This window comes from Euphorbia lathyris, chromosome 10 (genome assembly GCF_963576675.1).
Source record: "Euphorbia lathyris chromosome 10, ddEupLath1.1, whole genome shotgun sequence".
NCBI lineage: Eukaryota > Viridiplantae > Streptophyta > Magnoliopsida > Malpighiales > Euphorbiaceae > Euphorbia > Euphorbia lathyris.
Window position 1 is genome coordinate 71366888 of NC_088919.1, and position 15961 is coordinate 71382848.

The 15961-nt window shown below is 40.0% G+C and overlaps 1 long non-coding RNA gene across 1 annotated transcript; it reads right to left on the reverse strand.

Annotated features, from left to right (window-relative positions):
• Positions 1-7105: 7105 nt before the first annotated feature.
• On the reverse strand, positions 7106-15632 carry LOC136209665 (uncharacterized). The gene is made up of 4 exons (XR_010677628.1): positions 15317-15632; positions 8905-8979; positions 8202-8807; positions 7106-8129 (listed from the first exon to the last, which is right to left on the reverse strand). It is a non-coding gene; the product is annotated as an uncharacterized lncRNA (long non-coding RNA).
• Positions 15633-15961: the final 329 nt, after the last annotated feature.

Genomic DNA, 15961 nt, shown 5'->3' on the forward strand with positions numbered 1-15961 from the left:
GATTTCCCTACTTTGTTGCAGATTTCACACTTCCGAACACTAGATCCCCAAAGTGTTGATCGGGCCACACTTTGTGTAGACCAGGGCAAGCTCCACGTGTATGTCCTCCTTAGCTGATTTATCATCCTTCACGCTCCGCGTAGTCAGGGTTATGCTCCACGTGACTGAGGTTCTGGAGTTTATCAATTGATTCACACTGCCTCAAGCTCCGCATAGACCAAGGTACGCTCCGCGTCTACTGGGTTGACCTGGGATGAAGATAAGGTTGACTGTCATAATTCAGTGGGCACCGTGTGGTGATGTGGCACACTTTGCGTAGTGCGAAGCATGCTCCGCATGGACTGAAGTGTATTTTGGCCATTTTTCCTTTGTTCTTCACGTCCCGTGAGTTTACCCCGAACCTGCAAAACACGACTACGAACACCGAGATTACTTGATGCTTTTACTTCTATAGAATTGATAAAAAAGTAATAAAAATTATTAAAAGTACAATTTTTACTATTATTCCGCTATTTATTCAAAACACACTTATTTTGTAATTAAACTTAATTATTATCTCAAAATAAACCGTAAATCACGCTAAAAAGATAAGGACAAAACATCCCTGTCAATTCACCAAACCAAAAACTATAATTTTGGGTTCCAAGATTATGATTCACCAAACCCAAAACTAAATGAGGTAACTCTTGAAAGTGTCACACACATTTGATATGTGTTCCAAACTATATTTTAGAAAATCAAATCTACTAATAATCAATCAATATTATTAATACTTACAATTTATAAATAATTGAATATTTCTTCAAAAAAAAAATTGAATATAAAATTTATAATGCTTATAGATTGTAAATATAATCAATGTTTTTGGCTCTAGTTCCTAATGTAGCAAGTCTTTATAGCTCTTCCGTAACAAACCTATATTTAGTAATATGAACAATTTCTAATAAGAATCTACATACCACATCAAGTATAAACATATAAAATAATTTCACATCTCCCATAATTGCTAGGATGAGAAAAGTTCCAAGAAAACATCATTCAAAGCCAATGAAGAGGATCAACATTATGGTATACAATAATATTGAAAAAACCAAAAAGTATTATTCAGCTTATGAAAAAAATACCAAAGTCTTGTACTTGAATTTCATACAATGGATAGAGCTGAGCTAGATTTCATACAATGGCTCCACTATTGTACTTGAATTTCAGAAAGGTACTTCTTCTATTTCTCTGCATTTCTCTTCTAAGTGTCTTCCAATGCTTTTCAGCTCGAGAGCAGATCAAGAAGAAGACTGTTAGGGATCACTGAAAAAGATCAAACTATGCTTATAAAATGCAATCTTTCCACTAAAAACCAAACTAAGCTTCTTCCTAAACCCTCTTTCTTATCCAACCTTAAATTCCACTTCTCTACCTAAAAAGCTCAACTCCACTTCTCTACCTTAATATACATATAATACCTCCAAGATGATCATAGAAAATAAATACCTTCTGAAATTTGAAAAAGACCCATTAACTCATTAAATTTGCTTAAGACGAGATATACCTCATCAAAACTTGCTTAAAGTAGCCAACCAGCTTCGCTCATGACCAGAGATGCTCTAATTGTCCCAAGTAGTCAAGTTATTCTACTATATTCATGTCGGAAATATTCAATTCTTAGCATGGTGGCAGAGGAGTACTTTAAATTTCTTAACAAAGATTAGAATTTCTCGCTTCTGCGCATCCAAATAAAATACTTGTTTGTTTCAACCTTGGCAAACCTTTCACTTTAAATATGAAACTATATAACCATTACCAAAATGAAGCAAAATTTTATCTCCTCTCTTTGAATATCCCAAAACTCACATTGCTAAAATCCTTGAGTATGATAATATATTCATGTCTATTAAGCAAAAATCAATTTAAATGTCATTCATTTTATATTAATTTTTGTTAGAATATATGCACCATTGTCTATTATTGTAATAGTGTAAAATAGACAGGGGTATTAGAGTCTTTAGACATAGAAAGTAAAGTTCAGTATTAATTGTAATTGCCTATAAATACTGTAATCCTTGATTGATTTCATATATAGAAATATCTTTCTCTTCATCTCTTTTCAATTCCAGTTAGGTTAATATGGTATCAGAGCAGGGTGGTGGATTCCAAATTCCGGCAACTGGAAATTGAGATGATCGGAGAATGAGAAGAAAGAAACAACATATAGATCGTACGCTGATATAGTGAATTCAAGTTTTGAAGAAGTTGAATCAGAATCGCTTCTGAATCAAGAAATTCTGAATCAAGAAATTCTGATCGTGATTCTGAATCAAGCATTTCCGATCGCAACTCAGATCGTGACAATTCTAATCGCAATTTCGACCGCAACTCAGATCAAGATTTCAATCACGATTCAAATCGTAATATTCCTAATTCGGAATCAACAGTGAATACATCTGGTAATTCATCAAACAACCAGAGCAGTGACAATCCTGGTTTGATGATCGTTAATATAATTCTTGATGGAAAGAATTATAATATGTGGAAGAGAGCATTGTTGCTTGCCATTAGTGCAAAACGCAAGACAAATTTCATCATGAAGAACGATGAACCAGCAGATCCAACCTCAGATGCACATTTGAAGTGGAAAGAAACAGATGATCTGGTCTTCTCCTGGATCTTGAATTCTCTCACCAAAGAATTGGCTGCAGTCTTCATTCATGTAAAATCTGCTCAAGGATTGTGGAAGGAGATAGAGCAAAGGTACGGAGAAAGTAATGGTCCTCTTATTTTTCAACTTCGCAAGGAGATTTGCAGTTCAACTCAAGGAGGTATGTCTTTAGTAGATTTTTTTAATAAGATGAAAATATTGTGGGATGAATATGCAATATTGAAGCCTGTTGAAAATTGCAATTGTGGAGAGTCAAGGAAACTTGCTCAAACACAGATTGAGGATGAACAATTGATGCAATTTTTGTCTGGATTAAATGCTGAATTTGATCATGTTAGAGATCAAATCTTGATCATGGAACCATTACCTCCTGTTAATAAGGCATTTTCAATGCTTTCACGAATCGAGAAACAAAGAAGTGGAAGCACAAATAACAATATTGTGGAGTTTGTTAATATGTCTGCTGGTGGTAGAAAACAAGGATATAACAATGGTTATAATAGTGGAAAAAGCGACTATCAGGCTAAGAACAAATCGGATAAGGTTTGTACTTATTGCAGAAAAGAAGGACATGAGCGTCAAGATTGTTTCAGGATTAAAGGATATCCAGATTGGTTCAAAGGAAAGAGGATAACCGGACCAGCCAAACACCAAGCAAATATGACACAAGAACCATCTTCTGAACTCGAAACTCCTTTATCTAACTGTGATTTTGATGATAGTGAGTCATGCAGGAAAGATTCAATGCAGGAAATGTTGCGAAAATTGGAGGTAATGCAAAGGGAGGTTCAGAGAGCCATCAAAGGAAAACAATCTGACCAGGAATTTTCTGCATTCGCTGGTTTACATTTAGTCAGTTTCAAGGGAGAGGTGTTATTTCAGAAGAATTTGCAATTGCATAATGTTCTATATGTTCCCAATTTTAAGCAAAATTTGATGTCAGTTGGTAGATTGTTGAAAGATCAACACATTACAGTGAAATTTTGGGCTGAATATTGTGTTTTGCAGGACCTGAAATGTGAGGAAATCATCGCAGTAGGCAGAATAAAGAATGGTTTATACTACTTGAATGCATAATCCTTCAATAAAGATGTAATAATGAATTTGTCTAGTCCGAATAGTATGCTTAGCAATAAGTTTACAGTTTTATCTGCAAAAGAAGATTGTTCTGATGTGTTCTTGTGGCATAGAAGACTTGGCCATATGGCTTCAGATAAATTGTCACATATATTTCAGTTTCCTAACTCTCAGTAATTTAGTCAGTGTGATGTTTGTTTAAGAGCTAAACAAGTCAAACAACCTTTTTGTAATAGGTCTATTAAATCAATAAAAGTTTTTGATTTGCTACATTTAGATTGTTGGGGTCCTTACAAGAAGACTTCTTTGAGTGGAGATCGATACATGTTGACAATAGTTGATGATTTTAGCAGAGTAACCTGGACTATTCTATTCAAACATAAGGATCAAGTAGCCAGCTTGTTAGAAAATTTCTTAACCTTGGTCAAAACACAATTTCAAATGGAGGTGAAATGTATAAGAACGGATAATGGGACAGAATTTATTGGAACTAACACTCAATCAATTCTTCAGAAATATGGAATAGAACATCAGAAAACTTGCGTTTACACTCCGCAGCAAAATGGAGTTGTGGAGCGCAGACACAGGAGTTTGACAAATGTTGCAAGGGCATTATTGAAGGAAGGTTCACTGCCTATCAGGTTCTGGGGGGAAGCAATGCTTCATGCCACAGTGCTGTTAAATGTGTCTCCTACTAAAGTGTTGAAATGGAAGACCCCATATGAAGTGCTATATAATAAGGTACCAAATTACACAGATTTGAGAACTTTTGGATGTGCAGGGTATGTATTAAATGTCAACCCTAAGAGGGGTAAGTTTGATGACAGATCGAATCTGAGTATATATCTGGGTTATTCAGCTGGACAAAAGGGGTGGAAAATGTACAATACAATTACACAGCAATTGTGTACCTCAAGAGATGTCAAATTTCTTGAAAATGTTTTTCCTTATGCAACTAACCAACACAATTTGCAGGAAGTTGCTAATTCTCATAATGGAAATGAGGATTTTAATAACATTTTTGGGTCAATTCCATCGGATGATGAAGAAGTTGAAGTCCTTACTGCAGATAATCATTTGACAGACACATCTCCTATTGGTGATTCAACTTCAACTTTGCCTGTAGAGACAACAGTTGATGCTCCTGCCCCCTTGTTACCTTCAATTGCAGGCAACAGGCCTCATCGACAGCATACCAAACCAGGATGGATGAGAGATTTCGTGATTAATCAGATTTCTCATGAAGGAAGCAGATCCCTTTTGTAAAGTCAAGAGCATACAACTTATATGGCAGAATTAAATAAAGAATATGAGCCAAAGAATTATAATGAAGCTAAAGGGAATCATAAATGGGAGAAAGCTATGTCTGAAGAAATTGAAGCCTTGGAAAGGAACAAAACTTGGAAGCTAGTGCATCTACCTTCAGGAAAGACAACTATCACTTCCAGATGGATTTTCAAAGTAAAATATGCCCCTGATGGAACTGTTTCTAGGTATAAAGCCAGACTTATGGCTCGTGGTTATAACCAAACATATGGAGTAGATTATCATGATAGTTACTCTCCTGTTACTAAAGTAACCACAGTGAGAGTTTTTTTTGCAGTTGCTACTGCCAATAATTGGCCAATCCAGCAGATAGACATTAATAATGCTTACTTGCATGGATCAATTGAGGAGGAATTATACATGGAAGCACCAGATGGATATGATAGTCAGGGCATGGTTTGCAAACTGGAAAAGTCCTTATATGGACTTAAGCAGGCAGGAAGGCAATGGAATAAGGCTTTCGGAAACAAGTTGATTCAATTGGGATATGTGAAATCCATACATGATTATTGTCTATTTACTAAAAGAACAACAGATGGTCACTTCCTTGCATTAATCGTATATGTTGATGATGTACTTATAACTGGTACATCAATGGAATTGATTGTAGAAACTAAAAGAGCTTTGGATGAGTCATTCACTATAAAAGATATGGGAGAAGCCAAGTATTTTTTGGGTATAGAACTAGCAAGATCAGATAAAGGTTTGCTTATCTCTCAATCAAAGTATATCAGGGATTTGATAAAGGATGCTGGATTGACAGAAGCTCATAGTGTAACCAGTCCTTTTGCATCAGGTGTTAAACTTGATGATAAAGGTTCTCCACTGTACACTGAACCAGAGAGATACAGAAGAATGGTTGGCAGGTTGCTTTACCTTGGATTCACAAGGCCTGATATTTCTTTTGCTAAACAACAATTGAGTCAGTATATGAGCAATCCAACAGTAATACATATGGAGACAGCAATAGATGTGGTTAAATATTTGAAGAATTCAATTAATGTTGGTTTATTCTATGGTGTGGCAGCTGATTTGCGAAACATGGAGGCATACTATGACTCAGATTGGGGCAGGTGCAAAATCACTCGTAAGTCAGTAACAGGATACTGTGTTTTTATAGGGAAAAATTTGGTGTCTTGGAAGTCCAAAAAGCAAGGAACAGTCAGCAAAAGCTCTGCTGAAGCAGAGTACCATGTCCACAACATCTTGCGAGCTTAAATGGTTGTCATACTTATTATCAGAATTCGGGTATCAACCACAGTTGCCTATTCCCTTATATTGTGATAACCAAACGGCCATTCACATAGCAGCTAATACTGATTGTTATAGTCAGACAGCATATGGAGTCAGGGTTATTAGTACTCCTTATGTGAGTTCTTCTCAACAAATTGCTGATTTACTGACAAAGCCTTTGACAGGACCTCAGATGGCCACAGCTTTGCATAAGATGCAGCTGTACACTTATGCAGATTATGGTTGTGCAAGTTGAAATCCAGAGTATCTCAACTTAAGGAGAGGCTGTTAGAATATATACACCATTGTCTATTATTGTAATAGTGTAAAATAGATAGGGGTATTAGAGTCTTTAGACATAGAAAGTAAAATTCAGTATTAATTGTAATTGCCTATAAATACTGTAAGCCTTGATTGATTTCATATACAGAAATATCTTTCTCTTCATCTCTTTTCAATTTAGTTAGGTTAATAATTTTTCTTTTTAAATCTTAAATTACAAAGAAAAAGACAGAACTAACAAAAAAAATTAAGAATTGTTTCAAAAACCAATATTTAAATGTTGCTCTCATTGATTCTTCATCAGCATTAGGTATTAAGGATTTTTCATATGACCCTCATTTGATCGCACTGTAAATTGAACAACAGGTATCTGCAGCAAAAAATGCAGTTATATCTGGAAAATAGATAAAAAGGAAGCATTTACAGTTAAAATTAATTATTTTATGTTTTTTTTGGCATGCTTTTTTCGAGTAGCCACCACCGATCTCAGTTGTCAGTATTTGTGACTCAACCAATACCAAATAATTCATCTACTGTATATAGAATAAAAGACTTGTGGTTTTCTCGTTTACAAATTAGAGAATCTTAACAAAAACACTCTTGGTGTGGAATTTAATGCGGTTTGATTACATTGGAATTCTCAATCTCCTTCTCCATTCAATTACCCTTCTGCATTTGTGGGCTATATATCTATGCTTTCCTCGGGCTGATTTTGTCAAGATTTCAGATTTCAATAATTGCCATTTGGGTTCCTTTATCTGAGGCTTTCCATTAAGGCCTGCCCGGAGCTAGACGAATAACATAAAGGACACAATGGATTTTTTCATGTGCAGATTTTCTTTGGATTTTGATACAATTTCTATAATTTGGTATTGGATATATATATGATTCATTGCTAGGTTGATTGTTAGAGGGAGGAATTAAGATAGTTAGATGAATAACCAAAGGAACATGGAGGAAATGATAGAGATGGTTGATCAGGAAAGGGGGAGAGATAATCGAAGAGGAGGAGGTGGTGGTTTTTGAATGGGGAAAATTGAGGTAGAATCAGAAAGAATTGCTCCATGGACTAAACAAATCACAATTAGGGGGCTAATAGTCAGTTTAGTAATTGGCATCATTTACAGTGTAATAGTGATGAAACTAAATCTGACTACAGGATTAGTCCCTAATCTCAATGCTTCTGTTACTCTACTGGCTTTTATTTTCATCAAAGGAAAATCGTTGAAAAAGCTGGATTTGGGCTCAAAAAATTCACTCGGCAAGAAAACATAGTAATTCAGACTTGTGTTGTTGCCTGCTATAGCATTGCCTTTGTAGGTAAGCTCCTCATCCTTCATATTGATGTTTCAATTTCATATATCTGTTGAGGGATTATTGAAATTGGAGGTGGTTTCGGGTCATATCTCCTGGCATTGAACAACAAGATGTAAGTCCAAACTGATGTTGGAACACCAGGGAATACTTTTGCTTTAGCTCTTTTATTGATCTGTCGTTCCTCTTAGGAGTGTACTTTGTTTTAACCTTCTAGCCAGCCACACCAAAAGCACTAAAGAACCTGCAATTTCAACATTCCATCATCAACAGATGCATGAAATTGAAAAATCAATATGAAGGATCAGGACCTTACCTCCAAGAGCAATGCTATAGCAGGCAACAGGAAAAGTCTGAATTACTGTGTTTTCTTGTGGAATGAATTTTTTGAGCCAAATCCATCTTTTTCAAGGATTTTAGTCCATCCTTTGATGAAAACAAAAGCCAGTAGAACAACAGAAGTATTGAGATTAGGGACTAATATCTTGTAGTCGTCAGATTTAGTTTCATCACTATTACACTGTAAATAATGCCAATTACTAAACTGACTATTAGCCCCCTAATTGTTATTTGTTTACTTCATGGAGCAATTCTTTCTGATTCTACCTCAACTTTTAACCCTTCTGAAACCTCCTCCTCCTGTATTATCTCTCTCCTTCTAAAACCCAGAAAATATGTTAAGAATATAATTCAACGGATGTAGATCAACTTAAAGATTTTCAAGAAGATAAACTTGCCTGTCCAAGACCAAATCTTCCGAAGCCACTTTTAAGAAGTCGTCCAACAGCCGAGGAATGATACTCCAGCCCAGGTACATCCATTTTACTAAGCAATCTTCTAAGAATCTTATAAAGTACACCCTTATTTGAGTCATAATCATCAGTTTCCAAATTTCTATATCTGTGAAACTCTCCAACACATCCTATCAATTGAAAATCAAAGAAGCGCAACCCTGTCAGAATGAATGATCACTCGATTTTGAAAATCTCATAGACAAACAATCAAATTGTAAATCTTACCAGAAGCATATTATCCAATTTACGCAGAGCTGGAAGATTAATGTAAAGATCTGACCTTGGACTGCAACTCATCAACTAACAAATACAGAACATAACACTATTAACTTTTCCAAAATAAGTTCCCTCCCAATACAGAACAGAACACTGTTAACTCTTCCATATGGTTCTATATGATATAAATTCTAGAAAAATGATAATAGTGTAAATCGTGTAGTCCTACCAGAAATGACTGATACAGATTGAAAGCGATAAATGATGGTTTTAATCGTAAACCAACAAAGATGTTCTTCTCTAGCTCAACTAGAAGGAGTGAATCCCGATAAACAATGTATAAACCTTAATTCTCAAAGAGAAAGAGTATTTGATTGATAAAAGTTGCCTTATCCTTACAAAATGAGGGTTTAAATACATCCCCTTAAAGATGAGTAAAGGACAAGGAATACCCCTATTAGGGTTACACTATGGTTAACAATAAAAGGGTAAAATGGGCAATACGCCCCGACAAACAGTACACAAGTACAGGTACGGAGCGTCAGGATTGTTGGTGAATTCCTTCGGGAGGAAGTAACCTAGAGACCCGCCCAGGGGTAGTGGTTGATACGCCTCCTGGCGTACGCCTAGATCCATCCCGCTCGTATGTTCTGGGGATCCGCCCTCCTTGGTATAATCTCGGTGGGTTTGATGTCTGAGGATCTGCCAGAACGCGCGCGATCAGTGCTGCTAGTTAGGATGTCCGCATCATTCTCTCCTTCTTTAAAAGATCTTGGCACTGATTCGTCTTTGTTGAACTCCAAAGGGCCATCTGACTTCCACGGGCTAAGGTCACGGATGTTGAACGCGGGTGAGATTTTACCGAGCCAGTTCGGCAACGCTAAATGGTAGGCATTGGCATTGATCTTCTTGGTGACCTTATATGGTCCGTATTTCCTAGGCCGAAGCTTGCTGCTGGTGGCGCTGGCGAGTCTCTCTTTGCCCAAGTGTACCATAACCTCATCTCCCACTTCGAACTGTAGGTCCCTGCGGTGCTCATCCGCCTTAGCCTTTGATTTCTGGTTTCTCTCCTCAAGAGTTTCCTTCACCTCTTGGTGCATCTGTACATAGTCTTTGGCTAGTTGGTTTGCAGTCACGTTTCCTTTAGGAAGATGGGCTATATCAAGGACGTGATTCGGGGTCTTAGTGTATACCACCTCAAATGGTGACTTCCCAGTTCCCGAGTGTACAAATCCATTGTAGGCGAACTCAGCTTGTGCTAAAACCACGTCCCACATCCTGGGCTTATCCCTACACTTGCTGCGCAGTAAGTTTCCCAAAGTTCGATTGACTGCTTCTGTTTGTCCGTCTGTCTGAGGGTGGGCGGTGGTACTAAACTTCAGAGAAGTATCAAAAAGAGCCCACAAGGTCCGCCAGAAGTGGCTCAGGAACTTCGTGTCCCGGTCTGAGACGATGCTCTTCGGTACGCCATGTAGTCTGACAATTTCTTTGAAGAATAGCTTGGCAGTTGCTGAGGCGTCGTTAGTCTTACGGCATGGTATGAAGTGTGCCATTTTCGAAAACCGGTCAACAACCACAAAGATGGAATCCATGCCTCTCTGAGTTCTTGGTAACCCTAGGACAAAATCCATGGACAGATCCTCCCATATGGTTTCTGGCACAGGCAATGGTAGCTGTAAGCCAGCATTTGTAGCGTGTCCCTTGGCGGTCTGGCAGATATAGCATCGTTCTACCAGGTACGCCACATCTCTTCTCATTTTGAGCTAGAAATAACGGGAACTCACTGCTTCATATGTCTTGTCTCGCCCAAAATGTCCCCCCAGGGATCCGCCATGTAGATCACGGACAACCTTCTCGCGGATGGAAGTGCAGGGTAAACAAAGTTGGTTGCCCCTCATTAGATACTCATCCATCAAGTGATACGCTCCATCCCCAGGTTGGCGCTGACACTTCTCCCAGATACTTCCAAAGTCAGGATCCGCCAAGTACTCTCCTCTGATGTGTTCGAAACAATCGGTCTCCAGGTTGACTGTTTTTATTAGTGCAACCCTTCGACTCAAGGCGTCCGCCACTGTGTTCTGTTTTCTCGCCTTATGGATAAGCTTATAGGGGAACTTATCTATGAAGGCGGACCACCGGGCATGCATGGAGCTTCGAAGTTGTTTCTGACTTCCCAAGTACTTGAGGGCTTGATGGTCAGTGTAGAGGATGAATTCCTTCCCCACCAAGTAATGTTCCCATACTTTTAACGCCCTTACTACAGCATAAAATTCTTGATCATACGTGGCCCACTTTTGCCTTGCCTCACAGAGCTTTTTACTGAAATACGCAATGGGCCTCTTTTCTTGCATCAAAACTCCACCAATCCCAACTCCACTGGCATCACACTCAACTTCAAACAGTTTATCAAAATCGGGGTACGCCAGCACGGGTGTGGTACTCAGCCTTTCCTTGATCAAGGCGAAGCTCTCTTCTTGGGCGTCCGCCCACTCGAATCACCTTCCTTTCTTCAGGCATTCTATCAACGGGGCCACTATGGAACTGAAGTTCTTAATGAATCGTCGATAAAATGTTGCTAGCCCATGAAAACTCCTGATGTCCCCCACGTTCCTCGGAGTCGGCCATTCTCGGATGGCTCTTACCTTCTCCCCATCAACTTGGACACCATTGCCACTAACCACGAACCCAAGGAAAACCAGGCTTTCCATGACAAAATCACACTTCTTAGTGTTGGCGTATAGCTGGTGTTTCCTCAACAGGTCGAACACTATCTGTAAATGCCCCACATGCTCCACCAAGGTCTTGCTATGGATCAGGATGTCATCAAAATACACAACTACAAATTTTCCAATCACCGGGCGAAGCACCTGATTCATCAGCCTCATGAACGTACTGGGGGCGTTAGTCATTCTGAACGGCATAACTAACCACTCATATAGTCCATCTCTGGTTTTGAAGGCGGTCTTCCATTCATCCCCAAATCGAATCCGTATCTGATGATACCCGCTCCTGAGGTCAATCTTGGAGAAAACTCGGGATCCGCCAAGTTGGTCTAGCATATCATCCAGCCTTGGAATAGGGAACTTATACTTGATAGTGATCTTGTTGATAGCTGTACTGTCCACACACAAGAACCATCCTTCTTCGGCGTAAGTAAAGCGGGAACGGCGCAAGGACTCATACTCTCCCTAACGTATCCCATCTCGATGAGTTCCTCCACTTTCTGTCTCATGACATCATTCTCCTTTGGGCTCATTCGATAATGTGGGAGGCTTGGCAAACTAGCCCCAGGCACAAAATTGATATGATGTTGGATGTCTCTCAAGGGTGGTAACCCACTTGGCAGTTCGTCGGGGAACAGATCTTGATACTCGCCGAGTAGGCGGGTCACTTCATTCGGCATCTCTCTCTCGCCCCTTTGGGCGGACTCGTGATTCGCCTTAACCATTACCACATACACCATCTGGCTTTCTTCACATTCGCTGACAAATGATTTGTGCGTAGGACAGACTATCAAGGTAGACTTTTCGTCGGCCTTAGGTTCTCTCGTCATTGGTGTAAGTACAAACTTCACCCCATTCTTCACAAATCTGTAAGTGTTCTCTCTTCCGGCGTGGATGGCGTCGTTATCAAACTACCAGGGTCGGCCCAACAATAAGTGGCATGCATCCATATCGACCACATCACAACAGACTTCATCATGATAATTACCAATCTCAATAGGTACCCTGCATCTCTGGGTCACCCTCAATTCGCCCACGTTCTTGATCCACCCCACCCTATAGGGATTAGGGTGCGCCTCCGCCAACAATCCGAACTTCCGAACGGCGCTGCTACTCACAATGTTCTCTTGGCTCCCACTATCTATTATCACATTGCATCGCCCGCCCTTCACAAGACAGCGGGTCCTGAATAGTCGGTGCCTCTGATCTCCCTCTATCCGGTTGGAGACTAACAAACGCCGTACTACATGAACGGCGTATCTCTCTTCATTCGCCTCATCATCATCTTCTCCCAAGGGTTCACAGAATACTTCATCCCCTTTGTCATAGTCATATTCATACCTCTCCACCATGTTGGCGCTTTTCCTCCTAGGACACTCTTTGGACCTATGGCCTGGTTCATTACACCGAAAGCATTTGAAAGGCGCTGGCCTCGCATACGGATTGTTGCTCTTAGGTGGTATAGGTGCTTCCTTGTATGGCCTAGTATCTCCGACAGATCCTCTTCCCACACTGTTGACTTTGGCCCCACTGGCACTCGCCACCTGCTTGCCTTTGTCATAAGACTTCACGTGATCTCTTCCTCGAGGCGTGTACTCAGTAGTGGCGGATCTCCTAGATCTCCCGGTTAGCTGAGACTCAGCCTTGAGGGCTAAATTCCTAGCATCTTGTACCCGAACCACCATCTGTGTGCCAATTCTATCCTGGATGTTGTATCTTAACCCTTCTAGATACCTAGAGGTCTTTTGATTTTCAGTTTCGGATAAGTTGGCTCTTTTCGAAAGCCTCAAAAACTCTGAGGTATACTCATGGACACTTCGGGTCCCTTGAGAGCATCCCCTGTAGGAACTGTAAATATATTGCTCATAATCTGGCGGTAAGAACCGCTCCCTCAACATCGCCTTCATCCGTAGCCAAGATCTAATCGGATCTCTGCCCCCTCTTCTTCTTTCTTCCCTCAACTGATCCCACCAAACTGATGCGCCACCCTTCAAGCGATACGCCACCAGCCTCACTTTCCTCTCATCAGGAATCCCAGCATACTCAAAGAAACGCTCCACTTCCGATAACCAATCTAAGAATCCCTCTATATCCAGTTCGCCACCAAAAGATGGTAAGTCTATTTTTAGCTTAAAGGCATCATCTCTGTCAAAGTTCCATAGATCTGGTTCTGCCCTAGCCATACCCACACGTCTGTCATCAATCGGACCAACATCCCTCATAGCTCTAAAGGCACCATTATCCCCAATATCCTCAAAATCATCACTATCGCTATCAGCGTTATGCACAAGGACAAAGTTGGGTCTTCTTACCTCAGGATCCCTAGGACCCATTCGTGGAAGTTGGGCATTCGTCAATGGTAGTCGAGGTGGCGTGGGTTGCCTTTGGGGTCGTTGTTCAAGGACTCCTTCCCTCCTTTGGTCTGACTCCCCGGCGGCTGGTCTGACCACTGCACGGATCTCCAATCTGAGGTTTTCCAGGGAAGCGGTTAGCTCCTGGAACCGTTGGTCGTTTTGCTTCTGCCGCTCAAGGCTGGCCTGGATTTGTTCCGCGAGGTGCTCTCTCAGCTCCTCGTATCTCCGGTCACCGGTTTCCATGGAATATTGCGGTTGTCGGGGTTGAACCATTGCCAAAAGAAGTTTCGAGTCAGGAAACGATTGGCTCTGATACCAACTGATACAGATTGAAAGCGATAAATGAAGGTTTTAATCGTAAACCAACAAAGATGTTCTTCTCTAGCTCAACTAGAAGGAGTGAATCCCGATAAACAAGGTATAAACCTTAATTCTCAAAGAGAAAGAGTATTTGATTGATAAAAGTTGCCTTATCCTTACAAAATGAGGGTTTAAATACATCCCCTTAAAGATGAGTAAAGGACAAGGAATACCCCTATTAGGGTTACACTATGGTTAACAATAAAAGGGTAAAATGGGCAATACGCCCCGACAAACAGTACACAAGTACAGGTACGGAGCGTCAGGATTGTTGGTGAATTCCTTCGGGAGGAAGTAACCTAGAGACCCGCCCAGGGGTAGTGGTTGATACGCCTCCTGGCGTACGCCTAGATCCGCCCCGCTCGTATGTTCTGGGGATCCGCCCTCCTTGGTATAATCTCAGTGGGTTTGATGTCTGAGGATCCGCTAGAACGCGCGCGATCAGTGCTGCTAGTTAGGATGTCCGTATCAATGGCCAACCCGACAATACAGAAAGGCTACATACCAGACTAAGAGCTTGAAATACAGAGAAGCCATTCCATCTCTCTTTTCCACATTGATTTCTTCTCTACAGGTAAGGGCTCAAGTCTCCACAGTTGCCCAAATATAGTAAGTAGACATTGATTAACCAAAGATCAAAAATTGCATCCCAATTGAAAATTCAAACAATGCACTATCTGAAAAACAGCATACATACCATAGAGATTACCATGTAGAAACTTTAAAAATAAAAGACAATACAAAATAACCATTTTGAAACTTTAAATGCATCAAATTGATTGTATAAATCCAATTCTTAGAACTTTTTAACTACAACGCATCAAATTGATGAAATAAAATGAAAACTAGATTTGGGTTGGAGACTGACTGTAGAGTAGATGAAGACACAAATCAAGGTAACATCAATTGTTTCTTAGGCATATGTTTCCTCGAATCACCCATCATTCCAAGTTTCAATTCCATAAAATTAGGGTTCATACTTACATGAATGAAATTGACTCCACTTTAACGGAGAGAGGAAGGATCGAGCTTCAAATGGCTAATGGCTTCAATAAAGGTCGACCAGGGACTACAGTTGTGATTGCGTTGCGGGAAGCCTCAAAAAAGGAAAGGGAGGGGGGCTAGCCAACAAGGAGGAGGGAGCCGATGAACCGAAGTGGTGGTAACGGTGGTGCAGTCGAGTCAGGTGGGTCATCTGAGAAGAAGAATGTGAATGGTGAATTTGGGATTTTGTTCGACTAATTGAAACACAGAGAAGAGGGCAAGTGGAAAGGGGGAAGGTAGAAAGTGAAGCGGGAAATGAAAATAGGAAAATCAGAAAACAGGCGGGATAAAAGGAAGCGGTGGAAAAAGGGGGAAATAGGGTTTTAATTTTAACATTTGGGGAATGCAATTCTGCGTAAATATTAAGTTATTTTTTTATAAAATTTTATTTTTATATTACACTAAATATTAAATTACATTTATTTTTGGGTTAAGGTGCAAAAATACCCCTAATGTTTTGAGCCATGACCAATTTTACCCCTAACGTCTAAAATTGTGCAATTTTACCCCTAACGTTGGAAGCTAGTTGCAATTTTACCCCTAACGTTGATAAATTGGTTCAATTCCATAAATAATTCATCAAAC